We start from the raw sequence: 25,856 nt of genomic DNA on the forward strand, positions 1-25,856 counted from the left end.
GGTGGGGGGGGCGGCATACATTTTTAAATGGGGGGTAATATCAACTACCAAAAATTCCTTGACAGGAAAAAGAAATAAAGAAAAATTTTAAAAAAAAAAGTCATCGGGGTTTATTACTGAGGGTGCACAAGCATATAGGTATGGTTTTTATAGTATTCTATATGTCGGTAAAATTATCCCCCCCCCCCTCCCCCACGGTTCCTACAGCCTTGATGAGCATACCTTTTTACTTGATTGGTGAAAACACGTGCTGCCTGAATGAATGAATTGTTCAAATTGTTTGGGAGGAGCTACAACACAATATATATGTAATGAGTGAAATACCGTATATACTCGCCTATAAGTCGGTCCACCTATAAGTCGGTTGTATATTTTCCAGGTTATTTTTCAGGGATTTGCCATTTCCCCGCTTATAAGTGTTATGACTCGCCTATAAGTCGGACATAGAGTTTTGGACAAAAATTCCACTCCCAAAATACCGACTTATAGGCGAGTATATACGGTACATTATGATTACTATTGTAGAATGAAATGACATTGCATTGTGCAAAACATTAACCATGCTACACTTTATTTTCTGGAATTCCTAATTTAAATGGAAACAAACTTTTAATACATAATTTTTCTGGGAAATTGAAACCTATAACATTGGCAAGAGAAGATTAGTAGCTATAGTTAAAGTAAAAAAAAAAAATAAAATCAATATACTAGAGGTAACATTTATTCTTTCACCTAAACAAAATTGAAAAAAAAAATATTACACTGGCATACTATAAAATGAATGTGAGATTTTTTTTTATTATTTACTAGTAGTGATGATACCTAGTGGAGAAACTGATGCATCGATCTATTTTGATAATTCTGGGTGATGTAATGCCAGTTTTATTCATTCTTCAGCCTGTAGACAACACTTAGCAGCTACAATGCAAAAAATGCACATATAAACAGTTTATAAAATTAATACATGTATATACATATAAGACTGACTTAATTTGTGTGTAGTCAGACTAATGAAAATTCAAATATTTTATCTTCATTAATATAGAAATTCTACAAATTTACAGCCTAGTGATCTACAGATAGATATAAGTTGTAAAATAAATTTAAAATATGAAGCACTGGTAAAAAAAAAACTGAAATCTTAAATTTCATTTATTTTTGATTGGTATTTTTGATTGTCAGAGGTATAAATTAAAGTTAACAGGGTCTTGAACTCTTGTATTTACAGTGTACATACATTGTGCACTGTGCAGTTTGACTTCACATACATGTAGGCCTATACACTACAAGTGTGACTACATCTAAATTATTATTTGATATCAATTCATGTCATGCTGTGCATTTTATATTATGTAACATGTTTGTATGATAAGAATTCTGTATATTCAGTGCAAATTAAATTGTTAAAAGTGTGCAACTTTTATTATGTGTGGTTGGGGGGGGGGGCATACACACAAGGCACTGCATTACAGTTTGTGACGGACTGTAATAATACATCTTATTGTACATGTACACGGTTATTTTACATTGATGTAAACAATAGTATGTTTAGGCCTACATGTTGATACATATGCGCATACACACCTAAATGAACAGAAATGGACCTGGCCTAGGGAGGTGGTGCAGATCGTCCCAGTTTTCCATGATTTCCCGAAATAAAGTCATCATCTTCTTACCAAAGCGATAAACAAAGCTTAGGCTTCTTATTTTATCCATATCTTCTTTAAAGATTGCCTGCTTGTTGCATTTATCCACTGCATATCTCAGCTCCTGTCGCCACATTTTTAGATGTAAACATTCCATGTCACCGAGTGCAAGCGCTTGGCTGAAGCCGAATGCAGCCAAACGACACCAAAAAAAGAGAATTATCTCGAAGACGTTTTGTTTTTATATAAAAGAAAATCACTAATGTTTATTTATTTAAACATGAAAATACAGACATGCATTACAAATTCTCGCAATCATCATTAAATGACTTTTTTGAGCTCTATTTCCTTATATAGATCTATCAGGGCGGAGCAACTGTCATGACGTCAAACCTCATTATGACCTCATTACCATATTATCTTCATGTGTAGCCTTAACTGTACTGCGTAGGTTTTGGAGATCTGGTCTTCCAACAATCTGTTGGAGTTCCCATGGGTACCAATTGCGCCCCTTTATTAGCTGACCTATTTTTGTATTCATATGAAGGAGAATTTATTCAAAAACGTATACATAAGAAAAAGAAGACACCTGCTGTGGCCTTCAACTCGACTTTAAGATATATCGACGACGTATTATTTATTAACAATAGTTACTTCCATTAATATGTTGACTCGATATATCCTAGTGTACTAATACCACAGAGTGTGACACGTCCGTTTTATATTTGGATATTTTACTCGGAAAAGACGTTAAAGAATACCTAACAACAAAACTTTATGATATTGAACCCCGGTACCTTCTAATCACTAAGCGAAGGCCCTACATGTATATGTACCACGAGACTACCGCGACCGGGCCTCTGAAAGAGAAGAAGAGTTGACTATACCTAGGTGGTTTTACAGCAATAATTCCTCTGCAATAAATCTGAAGTGGCTACATATTACAAGTTCGAGTTATTGTTGTCGAAAAATAAGTCCTAATCTCGAAAGCTTGTTTGATCATTTTTTCCCCTTTCAATTGCACCGAGTTACATATGGCTAATTTGAATCAATTTTTCATAAAACATTCCTTAAAAAAGTACAAACAATTTGCTTAAATCGTACATTAATTGATTACCAAAAGAAAATGGCGCAAAATATATGAAAATGAATATGGCATTTTTAATAAGTTTGCACATTTTATTGAATATTGACTAAGATATAAACCAATGTCCTATCACTCATATTTATCCAATAAGAATACTGTCTGAAGACACAGATATGGCAAAAAGCTTCTCAGGAGAATAATGAAGATAGCGCCCTATACTGGATGTGTATATGTGTCACCAATAGCTTACATATATCTCACGATATGATAATATTGCTGACATAGGTGATACAATGTAGCCAAAGATAGTTTTATGAACCATTTGGCAAATACTGTGAATTTTCCAAGTTCGATTTGTCCATTTGAGCAAGCAGGGGCAGAAAGGTGCACCGAAGAAGTTAAAAAACTTCATTGATTGAAACAAAACACCTCTGTGTCCTTCAGAAGCACCCCAATACCCACAGTTTAAACCTCAGGGCTACATATTATTAGCCCAGTGTCCTCAGAGTTAGTTCCGTGTCTCTCAGTACCCCATCAGTGCCAACAGAGTTAACCTCAGTGTTTCTCAGCATAACGTCAATGTCCACAATGGAAACCTCAGTGCGACTCCGGACTACCTCGGTCTACTCAGTAGCAAGCTCAGTACCACTCATGGTTTTCTCAGCACAACTCAATACTACACGTACCTCAGGGTTTTGTTGAATTCTCAGTGCCTTTTTGTTACAATAAGTTGTATTGCACTACACTGTAAGTTTTACAATATCTTGCATTGCGTAAATGTCAAATAAAGGAATACGATCTTTACTTAGGATGCTAAAAAAATTAAATATTTCAACTCTGAAGTAAGCAAATTCCTCTATTGAAAAAAAATCTGCATAGATATTGCATTTGGGGATGTGGTTCAATGGTGTTGATTTTAATGATGTTTGTGGCATATACAGATGATTGATCTGGTTCAAATTTGTGTGAAAGAGTACAGAAGCTGAACTAAAATTGCAACAATGCTTGGTTTTTGTACAAATATTGCATGCAAAGTAAAAGTTACATGGAAGAAGGAAGCCGAAAATTTTTGTCCACAATACTCATAATTACTGATTTTTGAAGCAATAACATATCATTAATAATTGTAATTTGAACATTTATTGCGTGCGAATAGAAATCTCTTTTGGAAGGTAATTTTTAAAAGTCACCTCTTCATTTCCTTGTTATGACTGCTACAATATTCTAAGGCAGATCGTGACGTCTTAACGTACATTTATACCCACAAACGTCAGATAAGGATGAACAGTAACCGGAAAAATAAGTCATAATATATTATGAGTAATATTTAGCTTCGATAAACCGATTAAAATTATTAAAACCAGAGTAATGCAAATGAGTGTTGGTAGTACAATGTACATGACAGTTACCCCTGAAAATTGATTTATTTTTGAAATAATGTAAAATACACGACGTCGTATAAACAAATGTATTTTTCGTAATCTAGTCAAATTACTATGTAATTATAATCAGAAACGAGCATTTTTCAGAACTGAAGCACAAGTACATCTTAGGAAGGATTTTCCTTTACAAGAAAGTGCGGATGAAACTCCACGTAATCCCATAAATGATGAAAAAATCAAGAAGGTGCAACCAAAGACCCCCATTGAAGCAGAAGTGAATCATGAAGATTGTACTTGCATTTATAAAAGGGTATATTCATAGCTATGTAGATACTGTACGACTCTATAGATTCTAGATACACGTGTGTTCTTAAAAGTGTTTTACCTTCACAGGAGATAAGTCAGCATAGAAGCTTGCAGTAAAAGTTACGTCACAACTATTTAGCGTTCTTAAAATGTAATTTATAAAAAAAATAATTCAACAATATAATTTTCCAATCAAAAATTCAATGAATAAAAGAAACTCTCCATAAAAAGAGAAACACCCACACACACACACACGCACAAACACCCTCTGTCACATACAGGCGCACATGCAAAGAAAAAAGCAATGGCCACAAAAGAATTTTTTGAATAAAATTGTATGCCTACACTAAGAAATATTAGTTATAGAAACGTTCTTTTGGAGCAAAAAAAGGAATTAAAAACATTAACCTCTACAGCTATTTTTATCTTCTTCTTACAGTGAACGGGACACTCAACCTTGGATAAAGAGCCGACTGAACGAAATAGGTATTCAGTCATGCAGTAAAACATGTTTAGCACGAACACGGGTATAGCGAAGTTTTATTTTCAATCCCTGGCGAAATTCTTAGCAAATCCTTGTAAAATTTTACTGATATAACGAACTCGATTATAGCGAATTTACGGTTATAGCGAAGTGATTTTGTTGCCCTAGAAGTTGAAAATAACAAAATTTACATCTTTTATAGCGAATTTTCGAAGTCCTAAATTTTTAAAAATATTAAACTTACATTAATTTTGTGAGTATTTACATTTGAAACTCAATCAATTCATCGGAAATCTTTTGAACTCCAAGGTAAAGTTTGTGTTTTATACTTCCCTAAATACATTTGGCAGTCATATTCAACGAAACAAATCTATATTGCGAATTAGTTATGTATACTTTGAGGAATTCGTTATACGGATATAGCAAAATAAATTTGCAGGCCCCCAGAGCTTCGCTATAAACAAGTTTTACTTAGTTGTTTTTTTTACCATTCTCATAGCAAACATAAACAACATTTTGTTTACCTACGATGTTATTAAATGATTGATAAGTTGTGCTTGAGCTTATAAAATGTTTGTGAGCAAGAAATATGAGCGTTGTTTTAATCATTAATTAAAAAATAATTATGACATGTTTTGCAGGGACTTGGGCACAGCTGCATATTGCTGTTTTTTTTGTTTTTTTGTTTTGTTTTGTTTTTTTTTTTTTTGTTTTCTTTTTTTTTTTTTTTTTTTTACAATTTTAAATTTCTACTTTTATTCAAAAAATAATTTCAGTTTGATGAACTGAATTTACATGAATTTTTTTAAAAATTCAATGACAAGGAAATTCTTACATAAAACATCAGTATTTAGAAACAAGGCACGAGCGCTTTTATTGTTAATGTTTGCGTTCAATTTGTTCATTCTGCACACATCACTGACCACGGACTGACAATGCTAGTAAATTGAATTTGATTTCTCACATTTCTACTCCGAATATCCTGCATCATAGTTTTGATTTTTTAAAATACAAAACAGATCTTTCTTTTTCCTTAAATATTGATATTAAAGCTTACTTGTGGAAGTGCAAGGACGAGTGAAGGTGCAAGGATGAGTGTCAATCAAACGCACCCCGAAATTTGTAGTTTTGATATATATATATATATATATATATATATATATATATATATATATATATATATATATATATATATATATATATATATATATATATATATATATATATATTACATTTTCAACAGTGAAATAATGTAATTTATTTACTGAATAAAAGTGATATTCTGACACAGTGTGAAAGGATATTAAAATGGTATTCTCACAGTGTGAGGATATCAGAAGTGCGGCAAAACTTATGATTTTCCTTCCCTTCATGAAGAATTTTAAAAAAAGGCCTGTTTTAAGATAGAGTTCATGAGCCATCATGACAGAAACCAATAGTTATATTGCCAAAGTTTTTTTTTCCAAATATGTCATTAAAATCCATGTTTACAACGTTTTTCAATCTCGCAATTGCATGCTTAGCTATGACGTCTCAACCGCTTAAATATGACATCACAGTCTATGCCACTGTGTTACGAAAAGACAGAGGCAAAGGGAAAATCTAAAAAAAAATGTAATAAACAGAAAATTCAATGTTTTGCAGATGAATATGGAATTTATTTCATTCGTGAGACAGGATTTTTTTTTATATTTTCACCCGTGCTTAACACTCGTGAAATATCAAAAAATCCTGTCCCACTCGTGAAATAAATTCCATATTCATCTACAAAACATTGAATATCCTCTCTCTCTCTCTCTCTCTCTCTCTCTCTCTCTCTCTCTATATATATATATATATATACACATTTGGTGTATTTTCCTACTAGGCCATCTGTGAAATTGATTTAAATAACATTTTTCGTGTATACTCACGCGTAGAAATATACACGGAGAAATTCGCGCTAAAGTCAGTTCACAATAAGCTACAGAAACGTTAATAAAAATGTACAATATAGGGCAGCGAATAATTCAAACATTGAGCATATTTTGGATGCTCTAGCGCGCTTCATGAATTATGCCTAACCATAAATCACACAAAACTTAAAAACATTCCTTAAATAATTAAATAAATATATATATGTTCAGGTATCAAGATGATAAACAAAATCATTTTGAAAATGTATCTGAAGAGTCCATTTCACAAGATATTTGGATGCCCCCTACGGAATTTAATATTCAACAAGAGTGAGTATTAAATGATAAATTGTAGCTGTGTATTTTTCAATTTCTTTAGTGTTTTTTCACGAATTCAGCACTTTGCGTAAGTCTTGTGCAAAGTGGAATTTGAAATAATGGATAACCATGTAAATCAAATATGGACGCAGTTAACAGTCTTTTTATAGTAGCTTCTGTCTCGTATTCAGGCTTTATACAATAAATGCGTTGTTATTGTTGATTTCTGAATAGACTTCCTCCTTTACGATTTGTAAATCGTAAGAATTTGATGTTCATTTCTATAAGATTTCTATAAGATGGCTCTTAGACCCAAATGAAATTAAAGCATATGGAGAAATGGTGTGCAGTTTATTCATGAGATTGCTTCCACGTGATTTATTTCTCATTAGTATTCATAAGATCCTGCATAAACTCTAAATTCCATGTCTTTAAAGTTTTATATTGAAACCTGCAAACCCGTTTCGTTTTGTATTTTCTTCAAGCCTTCTTCATATTTGTATGGGTAGAATTTTTTTTGTGATTAACAGCTGACGACTCACGATACCGTTTTCTGATAAAAATTTAAGTAGGTCACACTGATGTAAGAAATTGCCTTTTTTAAATTAAAAAGGCGGTTGTAACTCTTCATGAAATGATAAATGATCTGTATTTTATAAAAATAAGCATTCTGTTGCACCTATTAATCGGCGGAAGAACTCTGTCAACTTGCAAAAAACACTTACATTTCATCATCAAAATGATAAAAACACCACTTCTGTGCTCTTTCCTTCAATAAAACAATATACTCTTGCTTTGAATTTTCAAATCGAAAAGGCGGTCGGAACTTTCACTTTGGTAACAACAATCTTGTCATTTCCGGTAGAAGATATTGAGAAGAATCAAACCATCGGCGGTGGTTTATCCGAAAGAGTTAGTATATAAAAATTTGCGATTTTTTTTAATATTTTCTCTCTATAAACCTTTATGGAATCGGCCGCCATTACAGCTCCAATATGGCTGATATGCAAATGAGCAGAATGAAAACCATTTCTCTATATGGACAGAAACTTTATTTTACTTCCAATTAGAAAACGGAATCTAATCCAAGCGCTCTTTTGTATCATTATAAATCTTGTATTGTTTTTAATTAGCAATAATATATTTTTATTTACATTAGCTGTCAGTGTAAGTTCTCCATCCAGATAAGAAGACTGGAAAGCAGAAGACGGGGCTTTCTATAAATCCTTTGAGACAAACACTGAGTAGTCTCGGCGTTATCAAAATATGATGAACAGAATGTTTCATACAAGAAAAAACAGAAACATATTACACTTAACAAAAGATAAAGATATGCTTCAATACAAATGATATTGATTTTTTTATCACAAATTTATCTGATAGGAATACTAGATAACTTTCCTATATTAATCGGAGTAACAGAAAACCATAACAACTAGCTTGAAGATATTTTCAAATTCAAGGGAAATGTTTACTGTATTTTTATTTACTTTGAGGGATCGGATGCCTGCAGATAATTTAACTGAAAAGCAGATGTTAATTAACTTGTTTGACGATCTCAAGGTGATTCTTGAAAGTGATGAGTATGACGACAGCTTAAGAAAAAGTCTACAGGAATCCAATCCAGGATATATTGAAATAATTGAAAAAAGAAAGAAAGATATGTTGAAAGAAGACCATGGAATTGTAGTCGCAGGTAAATTTTGTAGAACAAAATAAAAAGTTGATTGAGATACGATAAAATGTTATAGTATGCAAATCTTGACTTTTGTGAGGTTAATCAAAGTTGAGTGTCTGAGACTTATTGTATTTACTGAAGCAATGCTTTGGATTTTCCTGATCTCATTTTTAAAGTCAATACTTCCCCCCCCCCCCAAAGGAAAGAAATATAAAATGATTTAAGATATTATCATTTATACAATTATTTTGTTAAAATAATATTCTAAAATTTTTGTAAAATGGTTTGATTATTTTATGATTCATTTTTTAAAATTTTATTTTCAGAATGAATATGTTGTCTCTCGTCTTTATTTCTACTTCTGACGTATGTGAGAAAAAATATAGCATTTCTTAGACAATCTTTAATAGTTCTTATTAAGGTCTTTCGTTCGAAGGGAAGACCTTCTACTGATTCTGATGGTTAAGATTATTATTTTTTTTTCCTTCTTTTTCCTAGACGCCAACTTTGAGACCTCATATCTCGCTCATTTCTCAACGGATTTTTGCTCAAATTTGCAGGGTTTATAGACGTTATAAAACTCTATCAGAACCCTGTCAAAGAATTCAAAAAGTCACTTCCGATTTTGAGTTATTTCCCTTTAAATGAAAATTTAGGATGCTTCATTTCCAGACAAAGGCTCTGAGACTACAAAAGCTGGAGCAGAAATTCTACCGAATTTAAATAATAAAAGGATTGAAGTTGTGCACATCGGTTTTTGTTTTTCGATTTCTGTATTCAAAATGGCGCTTGAGAGGAGTCAAAAATTAGAACGCCTTTTTTTTTTGACTTTTCCTTTTATTTCATTTTTTTCAAAGTCGAATAAACCAGTCTACTAAAAAAAGGGAAAAAGATAACCTTTTCTTCTTATCATATAAAAACAAACAATATAGTGAGAAAATAAAACATAACTTTGAAGCATAGACTATTCACAGCCATTAAGTGCACGCCTTTTACATTCACCTTGTGTGGTAACAATTATGTAACACCTCCCTCGATAGCGCGTGGCAAAGGAGGTCACCGGAGATCAATCGGCGTGTGATCCAGCGACCTAGTCATACACAAAGCTAATCATAGAATGGACATTCCAAATTCATTTTGTAAACTAAGTCATGAGTGGATAAATATGTTGAATCTTTCAGATAATTTCATAATATCTTTGATTAAATCGCTAGTGCATTTCATTTAATATTTTATACGCTGAATTACAGGAAAGTTGCATAATTATTTTTATAAACAATTCTCGATATCGAGGTAATTGTCTGTTTTATTTAAAATAAAATTCAAAATATGTTACCTTATCTAATTCTTACTAGTAATGGAACTTTTGAAACTTAAATGTACATGTATGTAATCTAATATACCTTCTTTTGTCGACGCCCTTAAAATGTACAACTGTATATATACAAAGCGCCCCAAATATACGCATATCGAGCGTTCGGAAATACAAAATCCCACATTCACACGCGCCTCCAAAATGTGTAGAATGAGACATACATGCATAACTGTATTTGAATATTACAAATTTTTTAGACACCTAACCTTGAACAAATTATTTTTTTCTACTAAACTTGTTATTGTATGCGAACAGAATGATAGACATGTAATTATTTATTGGTTCCCATTATTTTTTCTGAAAATCAGAACAATTTATCAGCTCTCTTAAGGTTTTACGGACACATACAATGTACACGCATGCAAGTACAGAACATGCACGTTTTATATAAGTGCATATGCAAGAGCTCCCCAAATATATGCATATCAAGCGTTTGAAATACAGAAAAATTCTAAATCCCAAGTCTTTTTTTTCATTATCTTTGCAATAAAATATCGATTAAACTGAAAGATTTTACTGATTTACATCATATATTAAAGTGAATTATAGGTCCACTGAGTTGATCATGACTTGTTTTTATAACGGGTAGTCCCCCTGGCCAGTCATCGTCACGGTTTGTAACATCGTAATTACACAGGTAAATACTAAGATGTCAATCTATATATTTTCCATAAGAAATGAATTACCGGGAGATGTCTCGTTTTCTCTGATCATATATTAATTGACAGCGTTTATGAACAGCTGTTAAAACACAGGCCTTTGTAAACCGGTAAATCACAAAAAAGAAAAATCCGAGAAATAAAAAACAGAAAATATAAATGTCTCGGAAATAACATTGCCTTTAGATAACTAAAATAAATTAATGTCCGCCGATTTTTGAATTAATCCGAACATTCATTGATGTGTACCTGTACAGGCAGTGTCACTTTTTTTGAAGCCTTCGTCCAAACGAACAATATAATAAATCTTGAATGAATTAACTAACCCCTTCAGTACACACACATTCGCCTACACCTGAAATCTAATCAAAATCAGATCTTTTTTACGGCCCGAAATTCTGATGGTCGCCCCGTTATGAAATTCCTGGATCCGCCACTGCAAGGGGCGTAATAAGCAAGAATAATTTACCTTTGAAGGGATGTGATCTTCGGTATTGGTACTTTTACCTATGATATATACACAAAGACGTCTAGATCTACACGACAAAAATAAAGTTTGAGCGGCAGCTCTGCTTTAAAACATGTATGTACTTTTCGATACAATCATAGAAAATTATAAGTATGTAGCAAATCCTTGCTACAAAGCACAAACACCATAATATTGAACTTGACATGAAACTAAAATTATTCCATCAATAATCCACGAACATACATGAAAAGGATTATAAATATCTGTAGAAATTAAAAAGCAATTTGGAATTTTAAAAAAAAACTGTCGGCGAGTTTCTTATTGCTGCTATTGTGTTGAACATGCCATTTGATTGACAATCTCTCTATATATGCCAGGACGGACATCTCTACATGTTACTTTCCAGGGACGTAGCATCGTTTTTGAAAAGGGTGGGGGGGGGGGGCAGCCAGAGAAAAAAAAATTAACTTACCTGAAAAGACTTCACAACCAAAATTAAAAAAGGAAAATTGCCCAAAATCCTATTTCCTGGCGGAAGGGGGTGGGGGCAACGGGACTATACTGCAACAAAAAGTGGGGGCCAACGGGACTTTCAATGAACATTACTAAAGTAAAAAGTTAGGTCTGAAAAAGGAGGGGGGGGGGGGCTGATGCTACCTGCCTGCTCTTATAGCTCATGCTTTATTTGATCTGCAATATCATAAGTTTACTTGATTGAATACCTCGGAGTCTCTCTTATCCTTTCGACAGCCTTTTAGTTTGACCAAATATGCAAAATTTAGCCTTTTGAACAGTTGGCGTTAGGGCTTTCATACTTCACATCCGAAATTCTTTGTGACAAGACCTTTACTTGGGAACAAATATTTTTGACCTTGTGACCTTCACCTTGGAGTTTGACCCACTTTTTCAAAAAATTAACCTTGGCAATACCTTTTGAACGGTTGGGACTAGCGTTTTCACATTCACGGGTGTATTCCTTGTGACAACGCTGTTCATTGGATATCAACAATTTTTACTCTTTGACCTTGACCTTGGAGTTTGGCGTACTTTAAAAAAAATTAAAAGTTTTGACTTTTTACCTTTGATCTTAGAGTTTGACCTACCTTTGAAACATTTTAATCTCATTCATAACTTTTCAACGGTTGGTGTTAGGGTTTTCATATTTTTACGTGTGTTTCTTGTGACAAGACCCTTCCTGGAGTACCTACAGTTTTGACTTTTGTCCTTGACCTTGGGGTTTGACCTACTTTTGAAAAAAAGTTGACCTTTGCCATAACTTTTGAATAATTAATGCTAGGGCTTTCATATTTCAATGTCTATTTCTTGTGACAAGGCATTCCTTTGGACACCGTTAATCTATCCTTGACCTTAACATTTGACTTGAGTATAAAAAAAATTAACCTTTGTCATACTTTTCAATAGTTAGTCCTAGCGGTTTCACATTTCACAGTTATATTCCCTGAGACGAGATCTTTCTTTGGGTAACATAATTTTTTATCTCTTGACTTTGACCTTGGAGTTGGATACGGATCTGAGACACTTAAACCTTTGCCATAAGCTGCAATACCGGGGCATCAGTGTTTCACAAATACGTCTTGTTCAATATCCAAACTGGACAAAAACATTCACAATGAATCCTTAAATCATTGTGTGGCACCTGATAAATTCTTTGACTCGATCTATGGTCTGAAAGAACATGGCTGAACTTATCCAGTCAATAACTCACAGATTGGGATTTTTCTTAACCAGTGTGTGTTATTGTCTTGATGAAAGGTCATTTGGATTAGTTTGGATGAGAAATTATAAATTCGTTACCGTCTTTTTCTAGTGAAACATTGTTGGTATCATGCAGAGTGTGACATGGCCTAAACTCAAGTTCAAGGTCACTAAGGATAAGATATTTTGACTGGATGTGTGGACTGTATGAACGTGTGTGAATTTGAGAAGTCAGTAATACACAGATGGGGTTTGCTCATAACCAGAGTGTGTCATGGCTTCCGCAAGGTCATTTGGACAAGTTCAAGGTCACATACATTCCTTTATCATCTTTTTACTACAGAGTAAAACATTGTTAGTTGAATCCCTTAACAAGATTGCTTATAACCTTATGATATGGCATGACCTTGACTCAAGGTCACTTCTTCCTGCCTGCCGCTCCAACGGAAGACCTACTCGTTGCTTTGCAACGAGCTCGGCTCTAGTTGATACGTGTTCTCATTGTCTTTGACTCCTTTAACTCTTAAAAATAGTTTAAAATAGCGTTAAATATTATTATTGCTTGGACCCTGAGGTCCACGCAGAAAATATATTAGCGGAGTTAAACCGGATTCCATGGGCTTACGTCAGGCTACGCATGAGCGAGGATGCTAGAGAGTTCGCCTTTAAGACAACTTGCCGTAGAACAATTCGCCCTTTTCGAATTAGAATATGCCAATCTTTGGCAAACCTCGCTCTAAATTCTGCACATCATATTTATGTATTCTTTGGCGTAACCAAGATCTGAATTTCTCTTTAATACATATATCCTTATATACAAACTAAATTGTATGGTACAAGCATTTTAAATAAGTAGGAAGAACTTATAGAGATAGTTTAACAGCTTGAACATGTTGGATTAAAACCACTAGGTTTTAAAAGATAGTCTTTGCCATGTTTACCGGCATTAGTTTTGTGCGTCAAGGTTTGCAAAATAATTTTATAGGCAGCAATCCAAATATAGCTTGATTAAGGCCTGTAGCAATGTTTTTCCATGTGGGGGAGAGGGAGAAACATCAAAAAAAAATTCTGCGTACTACAGATCTGTGCTACACGTGTACCATCTATCTTTCCAATGATAGGATACTTCAGTATAAATCTAATACAGATGTCAAGTCCCAGTCGTTAAGCATTACATGTATCGAAATAGCCCGATTTTTTTTCAGTTAAATGGCAAAACTATAGGCCAATCGGGAATAAAATTTAACAACTTTGCTATGAAAGTACAATCACTGAAAGTAGGCAGATCATTGTAGAAAATGTTAACGAAAGGTAAACCTGTGCCACCTTTAAGAGTAACAAATGAACTCGTCAATGGATGCATTGACGGTCGTTGTAAAAAGAACAGATATGGGTTACCCCATATCCAAAATATTCGACTTTTTAACTTTCACTAAAAGAAAAAAACTGTACATGTTAAGAAACTGGTGTATAGTTCTTCGTGTTTGTAGCAAATACCGTCACCAGTCTAAGCGTTACTAGCAAACAGTACACACACCTGTGCTTGCAAAACCAAATAGCCTAGGTCTACACACGTGCGATAAGATCAATCGCATCTTCTCAGACCTTCTGCCGAGAAGTCACGACTGCAGGTGTTGTATATTCACCATTCCGTTATTTAAAAGAGACAGAGAGAAAAAAAACACACAAAATTAATCTTTTTCTGTGTTTTTAAATTGATCGATATAATCGATAACTTAGCATTGTTTAAGATAACTCGAGACCATTTAGTAAAGGGGGGGGGGTTCTAAGTCACACCACAGGCACTTACATTCAAGCCCGTAGCAACGGTTTTCAAAGTGGGCAACCTCCAAAAAGAGCTAACAAGCAGAAATAAATAAATAAATTAACAACCTGTGCACCACCCTGTAAAATCCTATCGGGGGGGGGGGGGGGGGGAGGGGGGGGGGACTTCGTCTAACTTTTCGGTACATTTTGATTTCTTTTAAATGTTTGATTTTCTGTATTTTGAACCTTTTCGCAACAAAAAGTGCGGGGAGCTTCCAATGCAAATTAAAACTTATATATTCAAATTCTAACAAAAGATTTTTTTCAAAGAAAAAGTGAGGCCCCCTCCCCCATATACGACGGGGCATTTTGAACCTTTCTCTTCATTGATTAAAATATCCCCATAATATAAGGAGATAAATATTATCCTTTACAAAAACTTTGATATTTCTTAGGCAAAATTTGTACATGACAATTAATTGTCATGTACAAATTTTGCATAAGAAATATCAAAATTTTTATAAAAGGATAATATTCTTTTATGGATATCATCCGAAGTAGAAACTTTGCGAACTACAGTGAAGCGTTTACAAGATGAACTAAAATTAGAAAAAGGAAACACAGTCATACTGAGATCACAATATGAAAATGCCCTTAAACATGAGCAACAGATGACCTCTGAACTAAGAGTACAACTTGAGAAAATGGTCTCCTCTACCTCCACTGAAATTGACTTCATTTCAAAAAGACTTGAAGAAAAGAATGAAGAAATTCAACAGCTCTCGTCCACCATCACTAAACTATCAGAAAAAATTGAAACTTGTCAAGACGAAAATCTCAGTCTTAAAACGCATCTATCTCAACATCTTGACAGCTTCATCCCTGAAAACAAGAAGGGAGACACTCAAGCATCGCAGAATTTTGTCAACAAACCACAAATTCTTCTGATTGGAACATCCAATATTCGTGGAATCAATGAAGCATTCCTCACAAATGCAGCCCAAATCACAAAAGTTATTTGTTACACCCTAGACGAGACACTGAAGTATATTGAAGACTCAAAAGAGGTACCCAATGTTGTCATTCTCCACTCACTTACTAATGATCTGAAGACCCTGGATCCTCAAGCCTGTACAGAGAAACTGTTCAACATCGTCTCAACACATATCAAATCAAAGTGGGCTACAGCTGGTGTGATTATTTCCCTGACCACACCCAGACTGGATGACAAATCTCACTTCACCAACTCCCAATTGATCAACGCCTTGATTAAGCATAAGTTCTGTGAAATTGCTGCAGTTTTTCTTGTTGATCATAGCAACATGCTAATGCATGGCAACCCCAATAAATTCCTTCTTGAACCTGATGGAGTGCATCTGAACAAAAAAGGTACTTCCATTCTTGCCGGCAACATAAAACGTGCAATCCACACAATCCTGGACATACCAGTGTCGCGCAGCACCAGCAGATCAAGGGAGAGACGTGGAGGTTCCAGAATGCGTGGGAGAGGCCGTGGTCGTGGTCGCTTTTTATTCAACCTTTAAAGAATCGTACCGTGCCTTGCTTGTAACTCAACTCCTGATACACTGTGTGTCCGTAATACATGTAACTTGTTTATATCTTTTGTCTAGTCAGTTTTACGAGAGTACATGTAATGATGTACATTGTGTTAGTTTCTCATTTTGGCTCAATGCAATGTATTATAAATGTGAAATAGTGTTTAGTTTATAAATACCAGTATGCCAAGATTACTGCAATGCTAAATAATATTCCTTTCCCTTTATAAGGTTCCTCTTCTTTTTTCTTTTTTTTTTTCTTTTAGTATATATACCATATATTTTATTTTTATAGTTTCATATCAACCTTATTCTGTAGAACATTTTAGTGTATGAGCATGACTGTACAAAATTCAAAAACCATTTGCTCTCTGGTCAAGATGGGATTCTGGAATATTGGAGGACTTAAATCAAGAAATAATGAAAAATTAAATGATCCTATTTTCCTCAAAGAAATTGATGGTTATGACCTAATTTTCCTAGCAGAAACTCATCTTGGACCAGATTGTCCTATACCCAGTCACAGTTCCTTTTATTTTTATAGAATTTGCAGAGAAAAATCCAATTACAATAACAGATACTTTGGTGGACTAGGAATTCTAGTTCGAAAATGTCTGAAGAATTTTATTAAAATTCTACCAAATACATGTAATGACTATCAATGGATAAAACTAGATAAAACTTTTTTTAATTTAACAAGTGACTTATATGTATGCTTGGTTTATGTACCACCAACTGTATCTGGATACATCCAAAAACTGGACTATGATATCCTTGATTGTTTAGAAAAGGACATTGTTAGATATAAAAATCTTGGAAATATTATTCTGTGCGGTGATTTTAATGCCAGAGTTGGATCTATGTCTGATTTCATTCTTAATGATGATAACAACTTTATACCATTGTCTGATGACTATTCAATAGACAAGCATCTTACTAATAGACTATGTCAAGATTCTGTAGTTGATAAAAAAGGTAAAGACTTAATTGACATATGTATTGGAAATCAATTACGTTTGTTAAATGGTAGAATTTTTGGTGATATGTTTGGCAAATTTACTTGTTTTACACCAAATGGCACTAGTACAGTAGATTACACTATTGTATCTGAAAATCTACTTAATGATATATTGTACTTTCATGTGTCAGACTTTATACCTACAGTCTCTGACACTCATTGTAAATTAACTTGGGCATTGTCTGCTAATTTTCAAATTGTAAGGAACTCTGACTGGGGTGATACACATGTTTTATTGCCTAACTTTTACTGGGTTGATGATTCTAGAGAAAAATTTTTAAACACATTAGTGAGTGACAATATTAAAAAAAAAAATATCAAATTTACTTTTATCCTGTGATAAAATTCATACATCACAAGATGACATTGAGAAAATAACTTCGGATTTTTCTAATATTTTGATTGATGCATCAACTTATGCCCTGGGTAGAAAAAAGCAACCCAAAAAACAAAAACCAAAAGGGAAAAAATGGTTTGATAGCAATCTTAAAAAATTACGGTCAAATCTTGTAAATTATGGGAAAATATACTCAATGTATCCCAAGGACCCTGATGTAAAAAATCACTATTATAAACTACTCAGAATATATACCAAAACCATTAAAAAAACACGAAAAGAGTACAGAAATTCTATATTGACTAAAATAGAAAATCTACACAAAAGCAATCCTAAAGAATATTGGAAACTAATTAATGATCTTAAAGAAGATAAAGACATTAATAAAAGCAGTCATTCTGATATTGACCCCTCAACTTGGTACTCCCACTTTAAAAATCTAAATTGTATCCAAGATAAATTTAAACAAAGAATGCAATTCATTGAAAATAAACTCTCAAACAGAGAAAAAGACTATGTATGTTTTAACGAGCTGGATCTCAAAATTTCTGAAGCTGAAATCTCCCAGGCATTGTCAAATTTGAATTGTAACAAATCCCCAGGTTTGGATAATATATCTAATAATATGCTTAAATCAGGTCAACATGTACTACTTCCAGCTTTACATAAACTATTTAACTTGTGTTTCTCTAACAGTATCTATCCAACATCATGGGCATCAAGTTACATAACTACTATACATAAATCGGGTTCAAAACTAGATCCTAATAATTACCGAGGAATTACAGTAACAAGTGCAATTGGCAAAGTCTTTAACAGCATCATGAATAAAAGACTGGAGAACTTTTTGACTTCCGACAATATTATTGATGATTGTCAACTTGGATTTACTAAATCTGCAAGAACATCAGATCACATGTTTATTTTAAAAACTATTATTGATAAATATTGTAAATCTAAAGATGGTAGGATATATACATGTTTTGTAGATTTTCAAAAAGCTTTTGATACTGTTATACATGCTGGATTCAAGCTTAAATTGTTAGACTTAGGAGTAGGTAACCTATTTTACAATATAATTAAGAAAATATATCAAGCCAGTAACTCTGCTGTGCGCTGTAACAATCATATTACTAATTTCATGCCTATAACCTTAGGAGTCAAACAAGAGGATAATTTAAGTCCAAATTTATTCAAAATTTTCATAAATGATCTTCCAAAATACTTTGATCAATGTTTAGATCCTATTATACTAAACAACAAGCCTGTACATTGTTTATTATATGCTGATGATCTTGTTCTCCTGTCAACCTCTGCAAGGGGTCTTCAAGATAGGCTTGACAAACTTAGTAAATATTGCTCTGACTGGTGTCTAACAGTTAATCCTGCTAAGACTAAAACACTCATTTTCAATAAAGCTGGTAAAAGCATAAAAGAAAACTTCCTATTCAATGACATAATTCTTGATTCAGTTCAAAATTATAAATATCTTGGTCTTCTTTTCTCAGCATCTGGTTCTTTCACTTTAGCACAAGATGAATTATATAAAAAAGCACTAAAAGCATATTATAAATTGAATAACGAGTTCATAAAACTAAACCCAGGTATAAAAACAGCAGTTCATTTATTTGACCATACAATTGTACCAATTATGACATATGGAAGTGAGGTTTGGGGTGCTTTCAATCCACATTCTACCAAGTTCAAGAAAGATAAGGAATTTTTAACAATTTTGAAAGACTCCAAATGTGAAAAACTGCACACTAAATTTTGTAAAAGTGTACTTGGTGTTAATAGAAAAGCAGCTAATTTTGCTGTGCTATCTGAACTTGGAAGACTACCATTAATTTTTAAATTGTTAAATAGCATGCTTAACTACTGGCATAGATTAGAAAATATAGAATCTTCAGATAATGAAATTATTTTTAATGCATATTCTACATCCAAGCTTCTGCATTATCAAAATACTCCTTCCTGGTTTGGTTGTGTAAGATTTATTATGGATAAGATTCCCGAGATAAAAAACCTATGTTTAAAAAAGACATCAGCTAAAACTTTCAAAAATCATATTCATACTCTTCTTAAGTCAGCTTTTTTAAAATCCTGGAGTGCAGAAAGAGAACAGCACACAGTTTTAAAACTCAGGACATATGTTAAATTTAAATACTCACTTCAAATGGAAGGTTATTTGTCTTTAATTAATAATGTTGATTATCGAAAAAGTTTTACTAGATTTAGAATCTCATGTCATCGACTAATCATTGAAATAGGCAGATATAAGAAAATTCCACCACATATAAGAATTTGTCAACACTGTAATTCAAATGCTATTGGTGATGAAATGCATTTTTTATTATTTTGTGAGAAAAACAAGGTAGACAGACAAGAATTATTGAAAGTTGTAAATGAAGAATGTTACAATTTTTCTAACCTACAACCAATTGATAAATTTGTTTGGCTAATGAACAATGAAAGTAAAAAGGTGTTACTGCAATTGGCAAAATTTATTTACCTGAATTGTGATTAATGGAATCTTTCCAAATTATTAAACTGTACTGTATATATTCATAATTATAGATGCAAATTAATTTATATATTGTATACACTCCCTGGGACAACCACATTAGGTACGAGGTGGAACATATTTAAATACAGTTTATACTATATAGTATTAAAAGGTAAAATTACTGAAATGTCCCAGCATGAGTCAAACATGTTTCTATGTGTGTGTGTATATATATTTTTATATATATGTATATATATATATATATATATATATATAGGTTCACGTATGTTCCGGAAGCATCGTCCCTTGGTACCTTCTGTTGTTGTCTAGGCTGTATTTATACAAATCTGTTTACTGCCATGCTTAATTTAACATGTCTCATTGTTTTATGCCTCTCGGGGCCCCTTGAATGGCAATAAATCATCTGTATATATGGATAATCCCTTTCATGACTTTTTATGCATATTTCTTAAAGTTAGTTACTTTAGAGGATGGTCCAAAAATGGCAGTCTTCCGATGATATCAAAGTGAAATATTTCATGTTACATGTGGGTGGTCGAGGCCCGGGACCGGTATTGTGAAGGTAAACGGAGGAAGCAATAAGCAAAACTCTATCTAGAGAGCAGAAAAGGGAGAGATTGAAGTACTTAATATTTTATTGAAAATACTAGATTTAAAAAAAATATATTATATATTACAGAATAAACATTTTCTCTCTCTTCCTCTTTCTGCAAAAATAAAGGGGGGCCCAACACCCGACCCCCCCCCCCTCCCTGGATACGCCAATGGAGATTACGATACCTGCACGCTTAAGCCTCTTTTAATTCTGTTGTTATTTTTAAAGGCTAAATTACAATTGTGATAGATACCTAGATCAACATTTCATATTCATATCATTTCAAGGGTCATGATTTTTTTTTCTTATCATTATAGCCTAATTAAGCAGACTTAAATAACGATGAAAATTTAAAAAAAAAGATTAAACTTAAGGGGGCAGACTGGAGTTTTCATTGCGCAATACTTCGCGCAGCATAGTAAAATAAAGCGTATTTACTCTTTTAAAGCAACTATTTTTTACATAATTTATAAAAATTAACAAATTTAGGAAATCTCAGGTTAAAAAATCTAGTTAGGTTTTTAAATAACGGATTTTTGAAACGATTTTTCAAATGATGGGTAGATAGACGTCGTAGTAGTGTATTTTTGACGTTATAAAAAACCGAAGTTCTTTAAGTGTGGTCATTAATTATGCCATAAAATAAAAAAAGTATAAAATACATGCTCTTGATATTTTAAAAAAGAGAAATTGAGAATGTAACAATCATTTTTATTATTTTTTAGGCAAATCTGTGGTATCTGTCATGTTTTGTTGTACTCCATAAAAACAGGAAAATAGCATGAATTTTGACATTTTGAGACGCCCCCTCTGGAAACCAGACGGTAGAATTTTGTGTTTCTTGCACAAAATGTACAATATAGTATTACCCATCAAATAATATAATTTGAGCAAAAAGTCCATAGTAGCATTTGTATAATTTGCTCCGAAGTGCGAAAAAATGGTATTTTCCTATATAATCCTATAGTAAATGTGCCTGTATTTTGAGATGGTCCCTAAAAATAAGCAAACGGTAGATTTTCGCTAAACTTGGCATGTATACTAAAGTCAAGGTACATATGGTACAAAATTAAATAGTTTCTCTATAGTAGTTGTCACAATATAGAACCCCAGTCAGCTCCCTTAATTACACCTTTAAAACTCACTAAATCTAGAAATTTCCTTTGAATTTCATTTCGAAACACATGCATATGGTCTACGTATTGTAGTCCTTTTTTAAAGGACAGCAACTTGTTATCATATATTGCTGGTCATATAATGTGTCCAATTTAAGGACTGTAGGTCGGTATGTGTATCATAACCGGGTCAACCTCATTCTGGACTCCAGCCTAATTGTTTTGGTTCCCTATACCTCAACCATTGAAGTTTGAGGAGGCAGGGTCCCGAATGACAATGGACCGATCATGCATTCTGTACATATAACCCAGGAACTCTGGCTATGCCAGTGAGATGACACACCAAGTGGAATAACTCTTATAATTTTTGAGCTTGGTCGGAGTGACCTAAGTCAACTTTTTTTTTTACGAAATGACTCTGGAATATTACAATTCCAAATTTCTTCAAGATCTGAAGACCTTTCCTCACCAGAGCGCCTCACAGGTGTTAGGGAGTGGCTCTGTTGCCCAACCTGTATAAAATGTAAGCAGAGACAGACACAATCCAGTTTCTGACTATACTATGTCCCTTTATTCTATTAATGATTACAAGAAATAATTTTACACAAGATACTAAACATTATAATAAACATTACTACTTATAATATAAAATATTTTAACCTGTAAATAAAATAAGCCATCTGAAAATTTTGATAATTTTTATAAAAACGCGCAAGTCTACAAAATGATCCCACCTGCATGTATAAAATGTAAGCAGAGACAGACACAATCCAGTTTCTGACTGAACTGCACATCTTCCTTAACCAGTGTTAACCCCGGGGTGATATCAAGTAGAATGAAATAATCGTTAGTCTTTAACTGGATAAGAAACGATGGTTCTTAAAAACACGGGGGATATGCGACTTCAAGTTTCGTCAGGTGAGACAATAGGCCTTCCCCCCAAAGCACAGACATGTTGTTTTAACAACAACGGGATAGGCTAGTACACCGTAACACAAGTCCCTGTCAAAGTGACCCTCCAATTATTTTATAGTTAGGTACAATATGAATCGTAAGAATTATGCATAATTATTATTAATGACATAATGAAATATCTTTCGAAAGATATGAAAATTCTTTTTGGGAAGTGGAAGTCGAACGTTGTTAGGAAAGAGACTGTAATGAAATGATCATTGTTGGACTTACGAACACCATATACTGAACAATGTGTCAGTGAAGGTATGTGTATTACATATATGTATTTTTTTTTATTTTGCAATGATAATATTGATATCACTTAAACTATAAAAGACACATGTCGTACATGATTTTCCCATAAGGTAACTCGATCAACAGATCTTTGCATCTTTATATTTTTTGTTTTGTGCACTACCTGGGAGGTATGTACTACGATAAGGAGCAAACAGTTAATCAGTGCTAACATCAAATTTTGAATAATTTTTTGATAGATAATTTGAGGTTTTGTACTGAAATATATCATAGTATTAGAAATATAATTAATTAAAATTGGCTAACGAAATCCAGCAACTAGCGAGATATCGCAAGACTTGATCCTTTTAGTATATATACAATGTACATACATGTACGTCCCTGGAACTCTATTTTGCTATGAGGGACACTTTTATAACAACTATACCTTAAATAATTTAAAAAGATTAATAAAGCAAATTAATTTCGAATCAATAAAGGAGAAAAATCTGCATATTAAACCGAAGGCGGACCTTTTATTATAGAGGCAGGCCGGACCTTATATGTTATCGTATTAGGTCCCCCCGAACATTTAAACGAGGCGGACCAAATATTATGCGACACCGCCCGCCGCTCATTTTATACTAGGTGTACCCTTGTAGCTTTACATTTCCATATTTGTAACTCCCTCGAAATTTGCAATATTTACTTTAAATTTTAATTTGAATTTTAATTACCATTATTCTGTCCTTCAACAGTCTTTAATTTCTTAATGCGCTTTAAAAATCATTTCCTATCTTCTGCATAATCTTTAAATTTTAAATGGTGTAGCTAATTTATACCAACAACTGACCTCTGGTCACTTTAAAACTATTGGTTACTCCTTCCTCCTAACCAAATACATCTTTTGTAAAGTAAACAATCGCATTCCAATGAATCATTTTCTTGGAACCGCAGGTTAAAAGGTCAAACCCCAGTGGCCAGCATCTATGTTTTTTTTTATCTTCAGAGCTCGCATCTGTTAACTCTCTCAGCACAATACACAAAATCATTTTACTTTCTTATTTTTATGCAATTTTTATTACGATATTTGCTTAAATACGTGTGTTGAGGAAACATGCAGATATTCTGACTTGACTAAAACAATGCAATTTGACATCATAGTATGCGAGATGACGTCAATTTTAGGATACAAGTTTTCTTAATATTGGTAATAAGAGTTGTAATTAAACTCTTGAAAATGAATAGAAACATGCAAATATTAACAAAAATAAAATGATTTTATTTTGTTATGCTGTTTTGTCTCTTGGATTAAAAACCAATCTTGTCATAACTCTTCAACAAATAACTTGAGAATTGATCATGATGTGTAATGAGAATTTGGCTAAAACGGCATGTAAAAAGATACGTTATAGGGAGGGCGTGTTAAGATGCAAATACTGTGAATATTGTGTGTGATTAATGTAAATATAAAGTTTTTTATACTGGTATGTTGATTTATTTTCATCAATTATATCTTCTATTGAAGACGGTCAGCTATTTACGTATCTCGGTCAGCCTTTCCTCTGTCATTCGTGACAAAATGATGCAAAAGAACAACAATAAGCCGGACACTTCAATACACAATATTTGTTCAGGGCTTGCATTCTATTATACTTGGAAAGTGCTGCTAGAATCGTGAGGTATACATGGTTTGAAGAAATATCTAGGGTTATATGTATATAATACAAAACATCGGGTAAGGTTTCGTGCGAATGTGTGAAATAATTAATTTTCCGACCGGACAGAAGAATTCTAGCAGTACTTTTAGACATAAGAGATGTTTTTCAATTATATTATTTACTTAAAGAAATTATTAAACCCCGCCGGGGTAGTGTTGTTCTGTTCACTCTTTTATTAGGGAATATTTTTCTATTAATAACGGTCACGTGATGACGTCGTTGTAGTGCACTTCTTGGCCCCAGACACTCTGTTGTCTTTATGCGATAGTTAATATTAATTTTTTTCTCTATTGTTGCCAGCTATCTGATTGGCTCAAACTAGATCACATGATCAAGTGTAGAAAGTCTTATAAACTGGATGTTTCTATTTTAAGCTTTTAAAAAAAATTATAAACTTGCTGTGTCTAAAATTGGAAACATTCTTCTGTAAAGCAACAATAGTGCTGACGTCACGTTGGTCTTTATAAAGTGGATGCTTCTAAAAAAACAGATCTATACTACAGCTGCTATTCGTTACTGTGATGTCATAATGCGAATGACATAACAATGCCTTATATGAGAAATTATTTCGTATTAATTAGAAACATGGATTTTAAGACATTTCTTATTAACTAATAAAAAAAAATATAAATCAATTATAACGTTTTGTTTCGGTAAAATCCCTAGATATATAGACATTAGAGAAAGCATATCGACCTTGCTCTTCGTTCTCGGTTGATATGCTTTCTCTAAGGTCTATACATCTAGGGATTGACCTCGTCAAATGATAGTTGACCTTTTGTCGGCCACCTTGATAATTTATTAAACTTAAATTTCTTTAAACTGTCTGTGTCTGAGGTCAATATCGCTTGTCATAGATCTACGCGGGAATGTAAAGGAAATGTAGACTTTTTAAATTCTTTATAAAGATTTTAGTACCAAAAAATATATAGCCATCCAGCAAGGCACGCAAGTTTGATATCAATCTATGCAGGTGTCAATACAGTATTTCACTTGAGGTTCACATCAAATCATGGC

At 33.1% G+C, this 25,856-nt stretch overlaps 1 pseudogene; it reads left to right on the forward strand.

Annotated features, from left to right (window-relative positions):
* Positions 1-8,621: 8,621 nt before the first annotated feature.
* The window catches only part of LOC133189457 (uncharacterized protein in xynA 3'region-like), a 32,250-nt pseudogene continuing 15,015 nt past the window's right edge, over positions 8,622-25,856 (forward strand).

This window comes from Saccostrea echinata, unplaced genomic scaffold (genome assembly GCF_033153115.1).
Source record: "Saccostrea echinata isolate AGI-Se365-2 ecotype Australia unplaced genomic scaffold, CSIRO_AGI_Sech_v1 ptg000018l, whole genome shotgun sequence".
Taxonomy (NCBI): Eukaryota; Metazoa; Mollusca; class Bivalvia; order Ostreida; family Ostreidae; genus Saccostrea; species Saccostrea echinata.